The sequence below is a fragment of the Hipposideros armiger genome, unplaced genomic scaffold, assembly GCF_001890085.2.
Source record: "Hipposideros armiger isolate ML-2016 unplaced genomic scaffold, ASM189008v1 scaffold_505, whole genome shotgun sequence".
NCBI lineage: Eukaryota > Metazoa > Chordata > Mammalia > Chiroptera > Hipposideridae > Hipposideros > Hipposideros armiger.
In genome coordinates this window covers 954,616-959,694 of record NW_017731855.1, presented here as the reverse complement: position 1 = coordinate 959,694, position 5,079 = coordinate 954,616, and the positions used below count along the sequence as shown (strand labels likewise).

The window sequence follows — 5,079 nt, the reverse complement described above, 5'->3', positions numbered from 1 at the left end:
GCGCCCCTCCTCTCACGCCCCTCCCGCGCCCTACATCCCGCGCCCGGCCGAGGGGGCTCAGTCTGCCACCGCCACCGCCACCGCCGCCGCCTCCGCCGCGTCTCGGTGTCGGTGCAGAGAGCGGCCGCCGCCGGGACAGCTGCGCTGCCGAGCATCCCCAGGCAGTAAGCCCGCTTTCTCACCGCGTGTGCGTGCGTGTGTGCCTCCCGCCCGCGGGCCCGCGTCCCCGGGGAGCCGCTGCCCTCCTGCCCTGCCGCCGCCGCCGGTCGGGGCTATCTGGCCTTCCAGGGACGGCGACCTGCGGCCTCCGGCCTCGGTCTCCTGGACAGGGGTGGGGACTGGGGGCGCACCGGGCTGCGGGACGCCGACTGGGGGGGGGTCCCCTCTGGTGCGTGCCTCGGTCTCCCTGGGCTTTCGCCAAGGTGGTGGCGGGCAGTGGCGATGGGGAGCTACAGGGGAGGGAGCGGGAGTGAAAGAGGGGCTCTCCATGTTTGCTTCAGCAGAATGGTGGGGAGGGAGGCGGGAGGGAAAGGGGGTCCTTGGTTTTCTCACCCAGGATGGCAGGCAGTGGGGGTGGGGCGAGGTGGGGGCACCTCTTGGTTTTCTCAACAAGGATAGCTAGCAGGGTTGTGGGGAGCGGGTGAAGATGAAGCGGGGGGGGGGCTCGCTTTGCTTTTCTCATCAAGGATGGCGGGGATTGGGGAGGTAATGAGGGGGGACCTGCCTTGGTTTGCTCAACGAGGGTGGCGGGCGTGGGGATGCGAGGGAGTGGAGGTGAGGGGCTCGCCTGGATTTTTTCCGCGGGGGATGCTGGAGGATTGGGGGGTGCAGGGAGAATGAGGAGGGAGGAGGAGAGCCCACTGTGCTTCTCTCTAATGGAAGGGCGCGCGGGGAGGTGGTGGCAAATGGGGATGGGGGGAGTGGAGGATTTCAGCTCCAGCGTGGAACCTAGAAAAGCAAGAGGAAGGTTCTGTCACCTGGGTTGAGCCTTAGAAGGTGGCTTTTCAAACCTGCAGGATGTGACCTTCCGTCTCCAAAAGTGTGAAATCTCTACAAGGTGCCGTCTGTTCTAGGCTCTGGGAGAGCGCTTTCTGCTTTCGAAGTTTGTCTTTCTCTTCCATTCCTCGTGGCTTCTCGTCGTCCAGGACTAGGTAGTCCTGGCTGGACGTTTGGAAATCAGCAAGGCAAGACTGTGTGGTTCGGGTTCAGTGCTATATTATTTTCTGCATTTGGGACTGTGCGAGTTTCTCGGGGTTGTTTTGATTGCCCTTTACAATAAAAACCCTGTACCAGGGAGACCCCTTGGGAAAGGAAGAGAACAAGGTTTATTAAGGGGACTCCAGGTTTTTTTGTTTTTGTTTTTTTTTTTAATTTTCTGAAGGGCAAGAGATCCGTCGTAGCATTTTGCCTGGCTTTTAGAAGAGGTAGAAATAGAATAAACTTATGTCTTTGCTGGAAGTCCCCTATATTCATTTAAATTACCCTATCGGGATTATCTGAGTCCCCTTTGATTTGAGTTTGGAATAGATCCAGTTTTCCTAATTGGAGCCATCATTTTGTAATTGCCTGTAATTCTCTGGGTTATCAAATCTATGGCAAGCTTATAGAGCAGCAGGAATAATTTTCTGTTATCTTGATTAAGACAGTTTTAATGTAAGTTTTATGTTGTTCCTTGGAAATGTGAACATTTGCAGAATAGCATAAGTTTAAATTACGAGCCCCATGGAATTTTGCAAAGCCTTTCCCACCCAGCTTCTGTTCTCCGGGAACAGAACCCTCCCCATTTTTTTATAGTGAAGAAGCAAGGGCTTCTGGGATGGTAGTTTTGCCTTTGGAAACTCATGCTCTTATTTGTTTAGGAAAAATACATATTAAAGAGCCAATAGGCCTTTAATGTGGTGAGGGCAGTACGTGCTTTCCCATTTTCTGGTTACATAAGGTTTCAATCTAGTCTTTACCTTCAGTCTTTAAAAATGTTTATTTAACATTTTTAGGAGCAAATAGAATCTTTATGCAACAGGAAATTGGTCAGATAGGCCATGATTTGTACAAACCACCTCCCAATAAGTATATAGTCTAATACTACCATATAGGTTCTGTAGCCATATCTGGTTTTTGAAATTCTAAGCTACCATTCCCATATTGAATTTTTGGAGAAGGAACGTGTTTTGTTTTGTTTTTTTGTTTTCCAACCAAGTCTAGATTTTTGAGTGAAACATTAAAAAATATTGTATAGGATTTCAATTGGTAAAATTCCTCTTGGAAGAATACCAGTATATTGGAGCTAATTTAATAAGGATCAAACTAATGGACCACTTTACTAAGATAATTAATTTGTTTCCTGGAAATGTTAAGTGGAAATACAGATTTTGGTCTCAAAGTCTGATGAAAATACATTTAAATAAACATCATTATATGCACCATTTCTAATGTTAATGTGATACACATTCTATGCATATGCAACAATCTAAAAATAGTACAGTTGACCCTGGAACCACACAGGTTTGAACTGCGGGGAGGGGGGTCTACTTAAATACGTGGATTTTTTTTTTCAATAAATACCTGTAATGTTTGCGATCTGCCGATCTGCCTTTGGGAGTCTGCAGATGTGGAGGGCCAACTGTATGCATTGATCTATGCTATTTTATATAGGAACCTTGAGGTTATGTGGATTTGGGTATTTGTGGGGGTCCTGGACCAATCCCCCCACACCCAGGAGCAGTTTAAGTCTTTGGGGAGTCAAAAGTTACATGTGGATTTTTTGACTGCACAGAAGTCAGCGCTCATGATCCCTTGTGTTGTTCAAAGGTCCACTGTACATTTAAAAATACAATGTAAGTCCGATTTTTTTTTCTCTTATGAGTAGAATGCTGAGAGAGGTAAACTCTTTTGAGAAGAGAAGCATATTGATGGGTGGTGGGCCTCAAGTTTCTGTAGACAAAAGAGTAAATGGAGTGCCTTTCACCCAGCTTTTTGAGAACCTGTTGTTTGCCCTGCAGGACTGGAGGGGGGAAAAAGGTGGAGAGATTTCAGAAATTAACATGTGATCAAGTATCTTTCTAAGTAGCCTTAAAGATTTTGCTAGCATCCATTTCAAAAGTAATTTGTCAATCAAGACTTTTGTGTGAGAAATTGACCCTCACCCCTAAAGTTTTGACATAAAAATCAATCAATAAATAAGTTTGTTGAGGAATGGAAGCTAACCTTTTGAGACGGATCCCTGTTTTCCAGCCCTCCACTTCCCGGTTCCCTACTTCCCCACACCCCTCCCTTTTTCCCCTCGGGTGCCAGCAACATTGGCTTTTATAACCTTGTGGGAGTTGAACAAATGTTGGCGCTTGCTTGAACTTTAGGCCTTATCTATTTGGCTGCTTTCCCAACTTTGCCTACAAAATATTTTTGGTTAATTCAACTTCCCAGTTGTTTGGATTTGAGGTAAAAGGGAGTAGACTGTAATTATTTTCTCTTAAGAGATCTTTTCTTTCAGCTCCTGTTGGACGAGAGCAAAGAAAGGTTCTTTGTGTGTGTGTGTGTGTGTGTGTGTGTGTGTGTGTGTGTGAATTGAGCACTTAATTAAGCAGAATATGTGACCATACATTTATTCAACAAACATTTACTGAGTTACCTACCACCTCAGTCGTAGGCTCTGTGCTAGGTGCAGGGGTGCACAGTGGATAAGAAATGGCTCCTGCCTTCTGGTGCAATTATTAAATGAAAGATAGACAGTGAATTTGTTGTGAATAATCAAGAGTTGTCTGGTCTTTTTGGACATTAACATAGCACTTTATATACATTAAACATGCTTCAGCCGTGCAAACAGTGGAGTCACTTGTTTCCAGGGAATTATTCACTGCATACGTTTTATCTCACCTCCCCAACTAAGACATACTTTTCATTTGGGGTAATAACATGGTTCATAAGTCATCTTAAGGTCCAACGTCCATGGCCTTTTTAAAAAAAGATAAACTTTATGTAAAATTAAGAAGACATAGATTTCCTGATATTTAAGTTTAGCGTTTTGTATCACTGTGTAGTGAAAAGAAGACAGCCAGGCAAGCATTCCTTCCTGTGACTTAAAGCATCTTCTGACAGCAAATTGGCCCCAAAAATATTTTTCTGTGGTCAGTTTTGAATTATGGATAATAAGGATGGTAGAGCCCAGTAGGATGGACAATACTAAACAGTAGCTGGAGTGAACCTTTGTCCCCCTGCAGGGCTACCGCTTGGGGTTTGAGAATTCCCATTTGTGGATGTTGCTAGACCAGTGGTTTTTAACTGGGGCAGTTTTGCCCCCAGGGGACACTGAACAGTGTCCAGAGACATTTTTGGCTGTCACAACTTGGGGCACCGGCATGCCACTGAGAGGCCAGGGATGCTACTTTAACATTCTACAGCACACAGGGCAGCCCCCACAACAAAGAATGACCTGACCCGAAAAGTTAATAGTTCTGAGGTTGATGTAATTTCCTCTACAAAATGCAATAAAACATAACTTCAGGAGAATAGAGAACAATGACAGTGTCTTGAGTAGTTGGCTGAGCTCACTTTACTAGTCTTAAAAGTGACTAGTTCCCATACATGGACCTGAATAGTTAAAAGACCAGTAACAGCTACCATTTATGGTAACTACTCTGCCAGGCACTTGTATAGGTGGTATATTTTCTTCATTTTATAAGTGAGGAGCTAGGCTCAGAGAAGTAAAGTAACTTGCCTTAGGTGTCACAGCTGGTCAAGGTTGGAAGTAGACATCAAAATTAAGATCGTCTTACTCTTCAGAAGTTCATGGTTTTAAACACAATGTCGTACTGTCTCCCTTGTGGCATGCTCCATTCAAAATCTTACTTAACAAAATTAAAATTACTACATGTCCTATATACCATTGAGCTTGCTTGAGAGTAATTAAAACCACAAACGTTAAATTTGATCATACTTGGGCCGGCCGAGTGGCACGATGGTTAAGAACTGGCTTGGGACGCCAGAGGGCCCAGGTTCGGATCCCATATCTGAGGGCCAGTGACACTGCCCTCCACAGCTAAGATGCTGAACAACAGCTCAACCTGGAGCTGGGCTGCCTTGAGG

The 5,079-nt window shown here is 45.6% G+C and overlaps 1 protein-coding gene across 3 annotated transcripts in view; it reads left to right on the top strand.

Moving 5' to 3' along the window:
* The first annotated feature begins 10 nt into the window (after positions 1-10).
* Positions 11-5,079, top strand: part of FHL1 (four and a half LIM domains 1) — a 65,221-nt gene continuing 60,152 nt past the window's right edge. The window contains exon 1 of one of the 3 annotated variants that reach the window (XM_019667802.1): positions 11-164. The gene's annotated coding sequence lies outside the window, so the exon portion shown is untranslated. The remainder of the gene's footprint in view (positions 165-5,079) is intronic. The other 2 variants (XM_019667800.1, XM_019667806.1) reach the window with 2 other exon arrangements.